This window comes from Triturus cristatus, chromosome 6, assembly GCF_964204655.1.
Source record: "Triturus cristatus chromosome 6, aTriCri1.1, whole genome shotgun sequence".
Taxonomy (NCBI): Eukaryota; Metazoa; Chordata; class Amphibia; order Caudata; family Salamandridae; genus Triturus; species Triturus cristatus.
Genome location: NC_140589.1, coordinates 1,352,000,724 through 1,352,018,441, shown reverse-complemented (window position 1 = coordinate 1,352,018,441; position 17,718 = coordinate 1,352,000,724). Strand labels below are relative to the sequence as shown.

Genomic DNA, 17,718 nt, shown 5'->3' with positions numbered 1-17,718 from the left:
GGTTCATCCACTGGGATAATTCTTGAGGTTTGCCGGGATGGGGGGGGTGCCGGGTGGGGGCGGGATCTGGGGGTGTGTGTGTTATTGTGCTAAGAATTTGTTGCATGGTATTAAGGCTGTGGCAGGGACCGTGTGGCTATTGTGCGACACGCGGGGAGAGGGAGGGGGGCGTTGAGGGGGTTGGTTGTATTATGTTCTAAATTTTTATCAGTTTTTTGGATGACACGTATAAAAGTTGATTGCTTCTGTAACATTGTGCAATATAATTTTGCAGATGACTCTGATATACAGGTCTCTGCGATGTGTGTGCAATTGACAAATAAAATATGTTTTAAAAAAAATATATAGCTAGTTAAACATGAGGAATCGATTTCATCAATGTGCATCCCTGCAAATGTGCCGTGTCCACTGAAGCCATCAAGACTATAGACCAAGTATGCTAGGAGGGAGGAACCCTCCGAGGTGGCGGGAGCACTTAGCTGGAAACACCAATGTTTCTTGAAAACCTTGAACAAGTTTGTGGAATTATAACACTGAATGCGTAGTTGTAGATTGCTTTTGTTGATTTATTCAAACAATTGACATCAGTCTACCAATAATATCTTGGTATCCAAGTGATGTAATGAACGTTCCTATCGAGGTAGCCAGGTCATCTTCACGAACTACCCCGAAATGTAGCTGCTACCCCTGAACCACGTTTGACCCGAAATGCATTGGGATAAATAACAGTGTGTGATTGCATCATTACATGACTTGGATACCATGATATTATTGGTAGACGGATGTCAATTGTTTGAATAAATCAACAAAAGCAGACTACAACTACGCATTAAGTGTTATAATTCAACAAACTTGTTCAAGTTTTTTAAGAAATATTGTTGTTTCCAGCTAAGTGCTCCCGCCAGCTTGGAGGGATCCTCCCTCCTAGCATACTTGGTCTATGATATAATATGTGAGGTCATAAGCAGTGCATAGGGGGGGCGTAAGGTATAGTTAGCTCAGGTAACAATAACTGCTGAATTTCTATGGTTTTGAATGGCTGAACTGTTAGCCTAACTGAAACGTTCCTGTAGCCTTTGTTTTTATTTCAGTACATTTCTGGTTTTGATGCACAGAGTACTGCAGTACTGTCTTGAAATCACTGTGGTCCTTGAAACATTTTTTTAAAAATTTAAATAAAAAAACACTTTACTACGCTATATTTTATAAATATAGTTTACTACAGTGCATTTTAAATTTTTTAACATATTGAAATCTTCACAAAGATGGAATACCGCGGTAATATCTAAAAATTATAGCGCTACTTAAACAAATTTTTTCTTTTTTTTAAACATTTTTTATTGAAAACAAAGACAGCAGCAGAGACAATTACATAATCAATGTAGATACATTAGTTCCTACCATTTCCACACTCCCTCAATGCACCTCTAGCACACATTTGTTCTGGATACTTAAATTTACCTGCCACCAGCCTCCCCCACCAATAAACCCCTGCATGTCTCCGAACCAGGAGTCGCCGTATCACTCACGCCTTTCTGGTCAAAACATTATTTTTTAAAGGTGCAGGTCTCCCTAAACTGCTGAAAAATATATATAGAAATATTTAAATGCATTTCTCTAATTATCACTTTTATAAAGAGGTAATATATATGGAACAAAAATAAAACCTAATACATATAAGTACCTAACCCAGAATCCAGCTAAAGTGTGCTTAAAACTACATGGTTGTCTTTTATGTTTTGTAAAGACAGCCATTCACCAATCAGATACTGCTTCCTTACTGCCATTTACCATGGCATACCACTAATTACACTATTTGCACCTAGTAGCAAACATTTGCATTTGCACTTCATAATCTATATTATTGGCACATTAGATCTACATCTATTCACCCAATTTCACGTCACTCCACTCTATAAAACTCCACTCTATGCTAGTACACACCACACCACTCCACCCTACATCATTAGACTATATGCCACTGCACTCTATACCACTCTACTCTTCCACACACCAATGCACGCTATTACATGCCCAAACCAGTCATGCGCACTTTCCCCTATCTCCACGCAGGGCGCATTACAGCCTGCGTGGAGAACAAGCCAAGGCTCCCATTCTTTGGTTGAGAGTCGGACCAGGACGATTAAAACCAATCTCAACGCTGCATTGCAGCGTTGTGTTTGGTCTGGGGAGCCTTTGCTGTGCTTCCTGTGCCTCGGTCTGAAGAGAGCAGGAGTAGAGACGCAGGACTGGCGCAGCAAGATAAGTGTTGCTTCTTTTTATTTTTATTTTTTACTGTTCCCCCAACCCCTCTCATGCCCACAGCAAGCCCACACCACCTCACCACCCATGAATAATGCCAGCCACCACTGCATTCTACAACACTGCAGTGTATGCCACAACACTGTACACCCCTCTACTGTACGCTACTCCACTTTATGACACTGTACTCTACGCTATTCCAGTCTATGCAAATCCGGTGTACACCACTGCACTGTAAACTATTCCACTGCATGACACTCCACAGCACTCTTCTGTACGGCATTATAGCCGACTCCATGCCACTCCAATGTACGATACTCCACTGTATGCTATTGCAGTTTAGGCTTTTCCACAGTGCAATACTCCAGTCTACGTCACTCCACTGTACGCCACTACATTCAACGTTATTCTACTCCACACCACTCCACTGTATGTCACTACACTAGCGTTATTCTACTCTACTCCACTCCACTCCACTGTATGCCACTCCACTCTACGCTACCACAGTCTACGCTATTCCGGTCTACGGCACTCCAGTCCATTCTACAACACTAAACTGTATGCCTCTCCAGTATACGACCCTCCACTCTACGCTATTCAACTGTACACAACTCCACTCTACAACACTACACTCTGTGCTATTCTACTCTATGACACTCCATTCTACAACACTCCACTCTATGCTAGTTCACTATATGCAATTCCACTCTACACTATTAGGCTGTATCTCACTCTACATCATTCATTATACACAACTATACTGTACGGTATTACACAATATGCATCTTCCCTCTACACCACTCCACTTTATTCCACTGAATGCAATTCCACTCTACGCCACTCACACACTTTGCCACTTCAATGTACGCCACTCCAGTCTACCCCACTCCACTGTACCTCACTTCACTCTATGCCAATCCGCTATACGCCACTATATTCTACACCACTAAACCTTATGCTATGCCACTTCTCTGTATGGTATTCTACTGAATGCTCAAGCACTGTACGCTACTCCACTGTGCTACACTACACACTACTCCACTCTTGTATAGAAATATTAAGGTTTTCCTGGCTAAAGGGTGGGGTGGGGGTGTGGTGTGTGTGTGTGTGTTTTCTCTAGGTCAAACATTACCAAAACGCTGTGGAGTTACCTTAAAGGACATAGCAAACTTGTAATATTCACATCTTCAAACAAGCACTGGCATAGCCAATAGGTCTCACCTTTGGGACCTTATAAGTGTTTTGCCAGACCTATTGGCTTTGCCAGACTCTTTGTTTTACCCTGTGGTCACAGGTTTGAAATCTGATGGGCCGTTCAGCTTTTCATCCCTCCAAGGTCGATAAAACACATATCACCTACCAGTGACACTGGATAACCAGATCTGACAAATCCAAAGGATGCTTTTACCGCTGTTAGTTTCTTCAACAATATGTTTTCTATTGAGCCCTGAGTACACAGCAGTATGTTATTGTAAGACAAATAGCTAATCTGCAAAAGGAAATCCTTCTTTGTATTCATAAATTAAAACTGTAACACCCGTGAAACAAGCGTGGAGCGCTGAAGACGTATGTGTGCATTTCTGGTGGGGGGAGAGGTAAACAGATGTGAGTTAATCCCAATTGACGCCCATGCCAGTTGTGATGATCCGGTGCCGTAACAGTGTGAAGCAGAAGGTGTATTTTAGTATATGAGAGAAGTATTGAAAGTCACAGGATAGGTGTGAAGACGTCTACACCAAACAGGGATTTCTACCAGATTTTGTAGGTGAAGAGCAAGGCAGCCGAGAAGCGAGAGAGGATTGGATAAATGCCGACCTCGTTTCTGCCGCTGCCTGTGAATTAAAGCTGTGAGTAAGGACTAGTTTGGGCATGTGTTACCGCACTTACAGCAACTGCTGCCAGGGAGCCAAATTTGTGTTTATAAGGAGATTGAACAAAAGGAAACGCTTTAAGAGACGGTTGCTGTGACAGTGTGAAAGTGTTTGTGTTCAGACGGGGCGGAAACTAAATGCATTTTTAAAAATCTTGATTTCCAAGTGCACACAATTGTGGGCATTAACAGAGCTCCTGCACTCTCCAAAATTATATACGCTTAACTGGAAAAAATCAGACCTGACCGGTTGCAGGCATGTGATTCTGCTATGCATGACGGAGGCTCGCCGTTCCCCTGGGCGCTATGAGTAACTTATGCACGAAGGAGGAATCCGCAAGGAAGGGCATAGTTTTGCAAGGTATCTTTAGAATGTGTTCTGAGCCAAGCAGGGGACCAAACCTTTGCACATGACCGATGTAGTATCACATGCTTGTTCTTTCCACTTATTTCAGGGTTATAAATACAGGGGATTGTAAAACCGCTTTGCATGCAGTCATACGCTTGTAGCAAGCATATTACAGGGAGATTCTGGCTGGTGCAGCCAAGCCCTGATAGAAAACAGAGCCACAAACTCAATGCCAGAGAAATATGACTGCTAAATTTACGCGGCTGCGGAAGTGAAAGCGACTGCAAAGAAACATGATCAAGAACAGATGACACCATGCGCGCCCCTGCTCGCTCACGCAAGCTGAAGGCTGTGCACGCACGGAAAGTGAAAGCGACCGGAAAGAAACATGATCAAGAACAGATGGCACCATGCGCGCCACTGCTCGCTCCCGCAAGCTGGAGGCTGTGGAACACGTACGAGTCTGTAGTGATTCCAAGAGGCCCTCTCCAAGAGCAGCGCATGCGCTGCACTAGGCTTGACCTAAAAAGCTCACAATATATATGTCAGAACAGGAGCTCATATGAGAGATTATGCTCTCTTATAATGAATGAAATACATCAAGTTGCAAGTAACAATCTAAATCAGTATAAGTAATAACAGTATATGAAATAGCAATATCAGTATAACTGTTAAGAACCTAAGACTGACGGGTTCTGCCCGCACACAAGATATAACAGAGAAGTATCAAGATGGAATTAAAAATGGCTAGTGATAACACACAGGCTGTAAAAACCCTGTGTCCATACATTTGACAAGGAAGGAGATTCGTAATAGTCCTGACTCCTGGCATGCAAGTTGAGAGCCGTGCTGGAACAGTTGATATAGACCAACAGAGCCTGCTTATATCCGATGAACTATGACAGAAATAAATATAGGACTAAAATTCCACATCCATGGAATCGCCATCTTAAATAGAGAAGAGAATAAATAAACCTCTTTCAAAAATGACAAATTGTAACCTATGAAGGTCGTGATAACACTGACCAATTTCCTGCACAAGGTATACTGTTAGAGAGTGATGTTAAGTTAAATGGATAAAACTCATCCACCAATTATTTGATAGCAATGTTTCCTGGGAACAAACTATAAATAATCTGGATGCAAAAGCTGCCGATAGGCATATGTTAGAAAATGGCATTCAGATATATTGTAACATGATATACTAATATATTGAGCAGGTCATTGAAAAACAAACTCATTCACATGAGTGTGTTTTTTAAGGACCTGCACAATATATTAGCATGTTATTTGAAAATCCATAGTTGGCTAATACCAGGTTTCTAGTCAGTTAAAGTAGATTATGCCTGTCCATTAATTACAATATAAAAGTGGTACAATAGACATGGAACTATCATAAGTATACATTCAAAGAGTACAATACACAAGAATTCAGCTCACATCCAATTCACCAACGTATTTGTCAATTAGTCAATAAATCAGGATTTATAAAGCACGGCTAATCACCATACAGGGTATCCAGGCGCTTGCAGGCCCTGGAGGCTTATTAGAACAGCCAGGTCTTGAGGGCCATTCAAAATTCCAGAAGTGAGGTGATGGTCCTGAGGTGCGTGGGGAGGCTGCTCCAGGTCTTTGCTGCGATGTGGGAGGAGTGTCCTCCACTTATGCTTCGGTAGATGCGGGGAGTATGAGCATGTGAAAGCGAGGCAGAGCATTGTCTTCTCGATGGAGAGTGAAAGTTCAGGTGGAGGTTAATGTAAGCGGGCCCTTGGTTGTGTAGAGCTGTGTGTGTGGGGGTCTGCAGCTTGAATTGGCACCTCATTTGTACGGGGAGCCAGTGGAGTTTCCTGTGCTTTCATGGTGAGCTTGTTGTCAATGATGATTCCGAGGTATCTGGTGTGCTTGGAGGGAGTGGGTGTGGGCCTTAGGTCTGAGGGCCACCAGGAGTCATTCTATGTGTTGCTGCTGTTGCCTTTCATCTTGTCTGTGTTCAGCTTCAGGCAGTTGTTCTTCATCTATTCGGAAAAGAAGGTCATGCATCTGTGGAAGTTGGTTCTGGCGGTGGTGGGGTGATCAGTGAGTGAGAGGATGAGGTGGGTGTCATCTGTGTAGGAAATTATGTTGAGACCATAGGATCTGATGGTGTTGGCCAGCGGGGTCATATATGCATTGAAGAGCATGGGGCTGAGGGATAAGCCATTGGGGGCACTGCAGGTGATCTCCTTGGGTTCAGAGGTGAAAGGTGGGAGGTGGATCCTCTGGCTTCTTTGGGTGAGGAAGGAGGTGATCCATCTGAGTGCGACTCTTGGATGTAATGTGACTGGCCTTTGATCAGTGTGTGGTGGGATATGGTGTTGAAGGCTGCCGAGAGGTTGAGGAGGATCAAAGCTGCTGTGACTTTTCCATAAAAAATGATGTAGCTCACTAAAAGAATTATATCCATATTCCACACTTCTTAATCTACTGATTCATGCTGCCTCACTTTTTCTTAATTGTTCCTCTCTATTAGCACCTCTTTCAAGATTTTTATATGGTCTAAGACATGGAAACAGATTAGGTGTTCTCCGAGTTGCACGTTATGATAACGTGTAGCTACTGGATAATCAATAATTCTATTTTTATAGTCCTTTCATTTCCCTTTATACACTGTTTAAAGAGGGTGTACATTTCTTCCCACATATATTTTATTAAATTTAAATTCTAGTACATATAGGTGTAGCTGGTGTTACAGTTAATAAACTCTTAACCAAATAGGTGGGTTCCTCTGCTGTTATAGCAAAATGTAAACAATTTGCTTTTACCATACTCACAGACATTGTAGTTAACACATATCTAAAACCCTTTAGGTTTCCCATGTAACCATGTTCCCTCTGTGGTTATTGGTCTGGCAGTTTTCACATAACTGGGATAAAGCGTGTTTCTGAGCTTAGCACATCTCCAACAGATTACCTTAGGCTTCCTGAGAATAATACCATGTGGCATAGATAGTCCTGTGAGTATATGCCTGTGTTTTTAAGTATATTCAATATATGCCCACTTTGTGCATTGTATAGTGTCATAAAATTGATCTCATCCTTAGAACCTACATCACCTAAGATTTTGTATTTGTTCCTTAAAGTATCTTACTTTTGTAATGTCATGACTTTGTTTTCAGCTTAAGCCAGACAAGTGCCCCTATATCCTTTTTTTCTCGGAATTAACTTATCTGGTTTTTAAAAGTGATCTCCTAGCTACAATTACGCCTCGCTCAAACCATTTCTTCATATGAAATTGAATTGATGGCTGTTTTACGATGCGCGCTAGAGACATGGAGAATACTGTTGCAAGCTGTCTCTTATGGTATATATCACTGTGTATCGTGTTGGATGCTATGTATAGGAGAAGGTCTAGAAACTCAATTCTATATTTTTCATATGTCATGATTAAATGAACATTGAATACATTATTGTTCAAAATGCCTTAAAAAGAGTATATTTATTTACGTATCATTCCTGATGTTCAGTATATCATCAATATACCTCCCCCAGAACATGTGTTCCAGCCAATACTTGGCATGCTGGCCCCCGGCATGCTCATCTCCCACCATCCAATGAAGAGATTTTCATAAGAGGGAACGAATATTGAGCATAATATGCACGATTATATGAGCACAAGTATATAAGCCAAATTTCTATATGATATTCCCCTTTATGATACTATTGGAGTACACATCATATATCTACATTGTTAAATTAAGAAATTATTTATGTTAACATTATGAATGTCAATCTCTGCATGGCTATATGACAATATATATTTATTACTATGGTAAGTAAGATGTTTTCACTTGTGATTTAGCGTTATATATGTTGCAGTCGATTAGTATTACATAATTGAAGTGCCAGTGAAGTCCTATGTGGCCAGTTTCCCTCAAATATGTTCTTCTTTTTTGAAGATTGGTCAATATTAAATGTACGACCGGATGTTCCAGCTTAGCAATAAAAATTCCTAATCCCACACCAAGTGGCGGCCATCTTACGCTGTCCTAAATACTGTATAAAGCTGTGTGTTATCTCATCAAAACACCAATGAACTGCTCTAGTGTAAGTATAATTCGACAATAGTTTAAATTATATGTTTGTAATCAAACCCATAATAAAAAATCATTAATTAGAATGCTAGAATTTCTATGTTGGAACACGTTATATACCGGCGTCCTGCATAAAGAGCATACTGTTCTGAATCACACATCTAGTGGCGGCCATCTTAACCTGTCCAAAATATTCCAAAACGTTGGGTGTTATCTAATCATAACGTAAATCTGTTCCTCGATATAAATGGAGCAACAAATAAAAATTCAATAATAGCCTCATAATCAACTCATAATTAGAATCATTGTTGATTGGAATACTAGAATTCATACATTATGTTGTTTAAGTCTTGAGACCTACTCATACTTCAACTCCTGCCACATGGGGGCCATTTTAACATGTGCCATTACGTATTTGAATACTTCGCCATAGTGAATGACAAAAAAAATTCCACAGTTTTGGGATTATAAATAAACTACAAATGTAAAACATGTACTGTAAATCATTATTAATCTCATCAGTACTGATATACTAACCATCATTCGGCACAACTACATTTTCCTGTTTCCAATCTGTATATGAAGGAATCCACAGATGCCAACTTGGCATATACTGGTTAGCATAGTTCACTGTTAATATCAAACTACTGTTGCTATCCACAACAAGTGACAGCCATTTATTAGTATTCAAATTATATTAAAGCTACTAGTGCCTTCTATGATAAACAAGTCAATACATCCATATTATGTTTACATTAATCTACCCCTCATCCCATAATAATATGGAGACCAGCCCTATGTCCAATAAGCCCCTAGCTCATTACTAAGTATACCAAAATATTATATAGTAATAACTCATACTCCATATGTATTCAAATTGCTGCCCCACCCTACTCCTGTAAGGGAGTAGCCCATCGAAATAAATTCTCTATGAAAATATAACTGTTCGAGTGTACGAAAATAATAAATAGATGGGACAGCAGATTGAGGTGGGTCTTAACAACATAAAATAATTTCTAAAATGACTATATACTTCTTGATCATGTACTCAATTGTCCAGAAAGTATTGTAAATTCTGGTCCACGTTCAAACCCTTTTCAACAGCTTTTAATCTCATAATTCATACAGCCTCAAATCGTCTTAATTTCATTTCACAATTCAGTGCTCTGAAGTGTTCAGTCATTCTCTTTCTCAGGGTCCTACTAGTACTCCCTACATAGATCTAATTGCATTTACATAAACTTACATATACCACATAACTTGTACCACAAATTCTTTTTTTTTTTTTTTTTTTTTTGGTTTTAAAAGCGTTATTGAACAATAATTCGATTACAAGCACGGGCCTACAACCACCAGGGCCGGCCGCTAAGTACAGAATGAAATATACATTTATCAAAGCTGCAGTCGGTTCCCGGGGGTCGGCCCCGTAGTGAGTCCGGATAGTTCTAGAGGCACAGGAGACTTAGATCCAACAAACACAGAAAACTAAAAGAAAAACAAAAGGCGAGGCATAAAGACAAACGGCGCAGGTCAGGCTTCCTCCGGGGAACTCCAGGTCAGACCATTAAGCAGCACACGAAAGGAAGGAGTACCGGGAGGCTGGGGACGGGGGGGGGGGGCCAAGGGAACTGAACGTCCATATGTAGTCATTCCAAAAGGTGCCCGGAACCGTCAAGGGTCAGGGGGACATGGCGATATCGGTGTCCACCAGGGGGGGCGTACAGATATCCCCGCGATATGCATTCCATTGCCCCCAGATTCTGCCCCACGCCCCCGGCTTACCACGGGCAACATACACAGTCTTCTCCCTGAACATACACCAGTCCATATTCTCCTTCCATACTGACACGGTGGGCGGCCGCTGGGCACCCCACACAAATTCTTAAGAGTCACCATAACAGACTTTTTTCCTTTTATCATCTCCCCATCTACACATATTGAGTGTCCACATTTGAAAAAGTATTTCGATAAATTAGATATCCAAGACTTGTGTACCATTGTTGTGGGAAACCTTGGATTAATTATATTCCTAAATGACCTCCGTTACGGAAATGTAATACTAGGGCATGTAGTTATAAATTATTCCAGCACCTACATTACAGTGGTTTTAGAATTTGGTTTTGTTTGTTCAATGATTTTATACAGGGAACCCCCATCAATAAGGATTCAATAGTGTTGGGTTATAGTGTTACAAGTTTAGTTACGGAGTGCTTTTACTGGGGGTTTACCGATTTTGATTCTACTATGGACTGCACAACTAGGGATTACTGACACAGCAAGGTAAAGGATGGGCTTTTGATAATATAATTTACAAATTTTAGGTTCTGTTGGGATATGTCTTCCCAGTCCACACTTAATGTGGATATCGATTTAATACTTACATTTGGAGTAGGTAAGTGTGTTATATTCCGTTTGGTTTTGCACTATAACTCTCTACAGTTGGTTAAACTTTAGGATTAAGTAAATTGTTCAATAGTTTAGATCTGACATGCATACTGAATAAGAAATGAGAAACTTGTGGCATACTTTTTATATATTTCCTATACTGTGGTCCGACACTTGGGTGTTGTCACTATTCCTCATGCTTATAAGCACGAGTAGATGGGAACACAAGTTGAGGTTTACCATAGATTGGTTGTGTACTGAATTTGTAAAAATGACATAATTGCAAGGTAAATATCAGAGCTTGACACTGGTGACATTAAGATGTTATTGTGTATTTTGGGCTAACTTGTGCATGATTTTGTTTTTATAATTTTTGTAAATGGTGTTTCTTCCCACCATGCTACTATATCTTACACACTATTAGGATTGGCGTAGGTATTATTAGGTTCTAGTATAGTAATTTATTTTTAATGAAATGTGATGTACTCACTTAAAGCCTTGATGAAGTCACAGTAAAATTATTGGTAATTTTTTATTGATATGTAATGTTGCATATTTTTACATTTGTAAATATACTGTGTATTATATGGATGTCTGTTTGTAGCCCTGAAGAGTTTCTTAAAGAACGAAATGCGTTGGCTGCAAGAATAAAGTTGTATACAGGCTACGAGAAACTTTCAAGTTAAAACTGCTCTTCAAATAAAGGAATTCTTTATAAGTACACTATCGTATCATCTTGTATTTTGCCATAGTGTTCTTAAGAAACAATACTTTGTGTATTCTTTACTATTTTATCATCATTGTTTTATGAGGGTGTTGAGTGCTAACATTAACCATACGATTAATGTACACATTTCTCTCAGTTCTTGCAAATGAGAATTGCTCACCCCAGGACTGCGTTTTAAATTAAGTTTAATGATGAACAACGTAGGTTTCCAATGCTTATGGGTGCAGTATTCAAATGCCTGGGTTAGTGCAGTCATGCTAAGGCATCGCTTGCAAGCATTAGACGCATGGGCTAAGGTATTGCTGTGGGCAACAAATAGAAGAATATCACTTTATCAACGCAATAGCTTTTTTTTTAAGTTCACATAGCTCTTGGTAAACTCATAAGTATTAACACCCCAGAGGTACTTTCAGTTCCTGCTAGAAAAAAAACTTATTTGGACAACTGCTATAAAGGCTTTCTATCAGAGTTGCTTTTGTTCCACTGTGGACTGAAGCACAGTCTCATTAAAAAATTTACTGTTTTAGAGAAAATTAATGTAAAAAGCTCTATGGCCTCAACTGTTTACTCAAAGAAATGAAAACAAATATTGGCAAAGCCAACTGGCCTTGCATTAGCATCCACCCCTTTGGCTTTATGAATGGTTGTTTTGTCATGGTTTTTGTAGGACTCTATTTCTGCTTAAGCTGCCAGCACCTCACAAAAAAGTGATAGAAAAAACTATTTTTCGTCTCAAAAAGAACATATTTGCATAGCTATACCTGGCACTTAAGGGAACCTCTGTGAGTGTGAAAGTGCTCCATGACGTTACTCATAGTGAAGATAGCCAATAGCCAATTTGCGCTGACCCACTTCTCCCTGCTGTATGTAGGAGGAATGTGAATGACACAATAAGACCAATGGATGAAGAGGGCTGGCTGAAAGCCCCATAGGTACAGTATAGACAGTGCAGAATTGAGAGGGATCCCAACATACCCCAGATCCAGCAGCTGTTTTGAGCCTGATCTAGAATCCACTGAAATATGCTGAATTTGTTCCGGTGTAATTAGCTCACACTGGAACACATTCAGTAGAGCCTGCATGTTGTCTGCTTTCTGTTTGGAGCAGCAACCTACAGGCAGTGATGGGATTTTACTTTCCAGCTGCCTGTTTTAAAGGGCTGTCAGTCCTTTTTTTTTGCAAGTATCATCCTGGCTAGGAGCTATCCTGAGCCTAATAATGATATGCCAGTGCAATGGAGGCAAGCAAAGTCACACAGCTTGTTATCACTGCAATTACTTAAAAGAAACTGTACTTTGAGGCAGGTTTTTGACTTTGTTCAGCCCATGAAAATAAGAGCTATGCATGCACTGGAAGAATATCAAATGCATTTGTCCATTCGAGTATTTACACCAATAGTGCACTTATTTTTTTTATTTTTTTTATAGTGCTACTTATCGCAAGATAGGTTGTCAGTGGGGGTTACATCACATAAACAAAGATAATATATCATACCAGTGCATAAATCAATGTGCAGGAAATGGCACATAAGACAGTGATCGGTTACAAGGTGTAGAAGTCCCATATTATCCTGGCTGGTAGGCATTATATTTTAAGAGTGTGAGGTTGGGAGAAACACAAAGTCAGGTTTCAAAACATAATGCATTGGTAGGATTGTCTGTACTAAAAAGGACTTTATAACTACCCAAAGGAATCCTTTTTAGCAACCTTAGAATAATGGCAGAGTGAGAAAAAAACAATATGTTTCTAAACCCAAGCCTGCTCCTTGATGCTGGTTCACAGCTCACTATACCATATTAGAAAGTTTACAATTTATGAACTGCAAGTCACAAAAGAATATGTGTCAAAAGCAGTAACCCACTCACCTGTCTACATAAAATTTGTGATCTGCATGTTACACAATGTGCACAGCAGCAAACGCATTAACCTGCTACCTTACTTTATGTGTCAAAACTGTGACAAGACAATACACAGATGACTCCATCCAGTGCCTCAATAACCAAAGTTATTTGACCATTATCTCTTTCTCAAAAATGGTTGGCAGCCATTAATCTCTGCTGCAAGTGCTTTAACCCATTAGGTTATTCTGAAATGTAGCATCTTTGTAACAAAGTAAATAAGCCACAACAGATGTATTATCACGTTCTCCTTGTTGCCAATTTCTTTGCAACAGAGTATATAAAAGTATAAACTGGATGTCAGACTCTGCGTTCCATGATTCCTCCCCTCATCAAGTCACTTCCTTTCCGCTGCCATCCCTGGACTCCCAATTTATGGGTTCCGGGAGTAAATGTTTTCCAATTCCAGCACAGCTATACATTTAGTAAAATCAAAAGATCTTGGCTGAGGCCAAACCTTAAAGCACAAACAGCTTTGTAGAATTCTAATTCGAAACTAAGCAATACAGCGTTTTAGATGTAAGGATAGTTTACTGAGTTATCCAGATAGAAGCCCTTTGTTTTGACTTTGCAGTTCGCCATCACTGCAGTTAGTTCACACTCTTTTAGCGTCAGTGTGTGTAGTGACACGCCCACCCACGGGTCCTAGTTGATTGCAGCCAATACCTCCCCTCCCGCCTTCAACTTCTCGGAGGATAGAGTTCTAGTGACCCCGAGATACAGATAGGTGGGGTGGCCTCACCTGGCTTTTCTACCAGCAGCAACTCTCCTCTCCAGGACCAGGAGTTTGAGATGGCCGCACGGGGGCGCCGTAACTGGCTCGAGCACCTTGTGCCCCACTAGGCCACCACCCAAAGCCGTTGCTGGGATACGAGACGCTAACGCGTAGCGTCACTGCACTGCGGCACGGGCGTGAGGCGGGGCTGGCAGCATGTATGAGAACAAGTGGGCGCGAGGCTACCGCCTCGCTCACGGTTCTATTGGATACTTAACCTAGAAGGCGGGGGTGTTTCGTTCGTTACTGACGGTGATTGGAGATCCCTATTCGTTCGAGCTGCCGGAGTATGAGCTAGATAGCAGGTGTTGCATGGGTTCAATGTCGAATGCAGGCTATACGTATCGTAGCAGAAAGAGGACTTGCCCCGTGAGGCGAGAGGGGGCCCAAGGCTAATAGATACACACACAGCCACTCCAACAACCGGTGAGACGGGGCCTGGAGGCCAGAGCATCCGTAGCCTCCTCGGTAGGTAATGCACGAGCTAACTGCCCCATCCTTTTTTTCTTTCTTCACCACAGATTCTTGTGCCGCCCACAAATTAGCACTCGGTCTCGCGTACTGCAGAATGTCTTCCACCTTTCTTCCTCGCACACCTGCCTGTGTGCACAAAACCTTCATCCTCAAAGAAATCGTGATCTCCCCCCTTCACTGCAGTTTGCTTCTCCACATTCAGCATCTTTCTGTGCCTTCCCATCGAACAAAATGTGTCCTATCCCCGACAGCCTGTGCTTCCAACAGCATCAGTCTTTGACCTATACGGTCAGTCCTTGCAATCAGCAACATGCGCTTACAAAGGAACCGTTTCCTCTACACATGTCTGTACCCTTTATTGTATACTAATGGAGCTGAGGATTCTTGTCTGTAGTCTCCTGGTAGAGTACCCTCCCATGAGAACAATTTCAGCTACTTTGTTGTTTTATAAATGTATTTGCATTTATATAGCTCTTACTACTTCTAGGAAGGCCTTGAAGCGCTTTGGGGCAAGTAGTACACTACTCCGAAACTAAGGTTAGAAGTAGTTTGCTAATACCTTCTGTTTTTTGCTTCTTAGTTATAGGTCAATTGGATTATGTTTGTGTAGTATCCTGTATATGTAATTATCCTGTTACTTTCTCCCTAGCTGCTCAGCCAGTGTGAATTTGCTGCGTGGAATGTTGGAGTGGTGATGCTTAATGGAATGTTTGGGTCCCTGTAAGGGGGAGGTTTGACAGGATATAGGCTGAGCATCAGGCAGGCTGGTCCTGGTGGGGCTGCTATATATGAACTTAACCTACAACTAAGACTAAATAAACCTACTTAAAATACTTCTTGGCTAATGGTCTTCATTACTACAGTTTGTGCTCTTGAGATCTCTTGTATTTCTTCCAGTTTTATGATCGCAGTAGATTAATAGAAGTAGATAACATGGGTAACATATAAGCAATTAGTGGGAAAGTGTTGCATGCCCATGTTAGATGAATGAGTAGATAGATTGAGAGAGGTTTGAATGTGAGAGACGATTGAAGTATGAAAGCTTTAGCCTTAGCGTAACCTATTTGTGATAGGATGAGCTTAACCCATAAACTTGTCTCAAATTGTGTGATCCTAGGCAAAAAATGTATTTTACAGTCGACTATTTCTTCATAATCAAATTCAAGAGCACCTTCAAATATGTGAGTTCAGCATGCCCGCTGGACAAAATGAAATCTAGTTTGATTTAATAGACTAAGCCTTTACTACATGTATAATCAAAATCTAGTCCACATATAGGATACACATGTTCCCTGACTCACCTCTCAGTTCACTAATAGCACAGCCATCAGTGAAAGGGCCAACATATTTCTCAGTTAATTTTTAAAACTCACTCTCAATTAATATATTAGTAAAGCATGATGTAGTACCAGTTACAGACATTTTCCATTGAAATGGCCACAACATTTCCACTCACACTCAGCTGGTCTGAAAATTATACTGTGTACAAATTATAAAGTGTGAAAATTTGGTTTCAGCTAATATTTATTGTTTGTACTCCACCAAGTAAACATTTTGATTTGTTTTTATCATATGAACATCTTTGTTTCCATACCTCTTCAAAATTACAAAAAAGTGTTTTCCTAACTACTGAAATATATTTTGAAATAGCTGTGCAATTCATTTACACGCTATCTAAATGTTTGTGTGCTCAACACAATTGTCAGACAGTTCACTTTACAAAATCCTCTAACTTTGCAGTCAGAGAAAAAAAAATAAACACCATTCTCCAGGATATATTAAACAGAAATTTGAAGACATAAGGTGACATTTAGCCTCTCTTTGGACGCAGACCAAATGTGACAAGATAAAAGCAGGATTTAAAGGCATCATTATTAATTTATTCACTTTCTGTGTGAACAGAACACTTGTTCTTTCCCAGCCTGAGCTCTCTCGCCATACCAGGCCAGTAGGCCCTAAAATAACTCGACCTAATAAAATCTAACTCACTATAGCGAGTGGATGAGAGGATGTCTTGAGGAATGTGTACATACATATTCTGTTGTTTAATAAACTATAGTGAGAATGTGTTACTTTCTGAACAATTTAAAACATTGCACTATTTATCAAGAATTTGTCAATTGTATAAAGTTTTGGGCAATAAATGTTGTCACCCTAAAATGATCTTCTACCACTCATTGCAAATTAAGTTTCAATTTCTGTTGGTCTAGGAGAAATCACGTGACATATAAACTAAAGTAGGCCTATGAGGTGCCTCTAACCTTAATGTGCTTTTGTGAAAGAGACAAATTCATGACAGCCTTCTACACCCTGCAAGGTCACCTACTATTGAGGAGTGAATACCGATTATGCTATGCTCTGGTGGCTAATGAACATTTCAGAAATTAAGTGTATTCAGATTTTGTGGAGTAGTTCATTATTGGTATTGGACAATATTTTAAACTAATCTCCCTCTACTGAAGGTTACACTTTTCATGTACATTCAGTGTTAAGACTGCAATAAAATACGCTGTATGCAGAACAACTCGAAAGGCCACCTGTATTGAGTATCTCTGGAACATTTTGTCTTCCAAGAGGTTCACATGGATTATGAAAATGCATGTACTGTTCTATTCAATAAAAGCACAGCACAACTCAATTCTTTGCTCTTCATTCCTTTCTGCGTTATGCTACTGTATCCAAAACTTGTGAATATCACTATGAACTCTTATCCTTTTTAGTACCGAATTCGGGTTTAATGGACTGCTTTGTATTGCGCACGTCTGATAAACTTTTAAGCTCCTATGGATTTCTTGGATTAAGACTTTCACTGCAGGGGATTTTAAAGTTTTGGTGACTACTATGGATATCAACTGATAACTGTAAAAACTCTATTTTCCTCTGTCCCTGTGGTCACTGCATTCCAAAAA

General features: G+C 40.3%; 2 protein-coding genes across 4 annotated transcripts in view; one reads left to right on the top strand and one right to left on the bottom strand.

The window, feature by feature from the left end:
- Positions 1 to 14,434, bottom strand: part of LOC146821411 (uncharacterized) — a 208,022-nt gene extending 193,588 nt beyond the window's left edge. The window contains exon 1 of one of the 2 annotated variants that reach the window (XM_085612354.1): positions 14,303 to 14,434. The gene's annotated coding sequence lies outside the window, so the exon portion shown is untranslated. The remainder of the gene's footprint in view (positions 1 to 14,302) is intronic. The other variant, XM_085612355.1, reaches the window with a different exon arrangement.
- Positions 14,435 to 14,474: 40 nt separating this feature from the next.
- Positions 14,475 to 17,718, top strand: part of SANBR (SANT and BTB domain regulator of CSR) — a 285,399-nt gene continuing 282,155 nt past the window's right edge. For both annotated transcript variants that reach the window (XM_085612351.1, XM_085612350.1), the window contains exon 1: positions 14,475 to 14,803. The gene's annotated coding sequence lies outside the window, so the exon portion shown is untranslated. The remainder of the gene's footprint in view (positions 14,804 to 17,718) is intronic.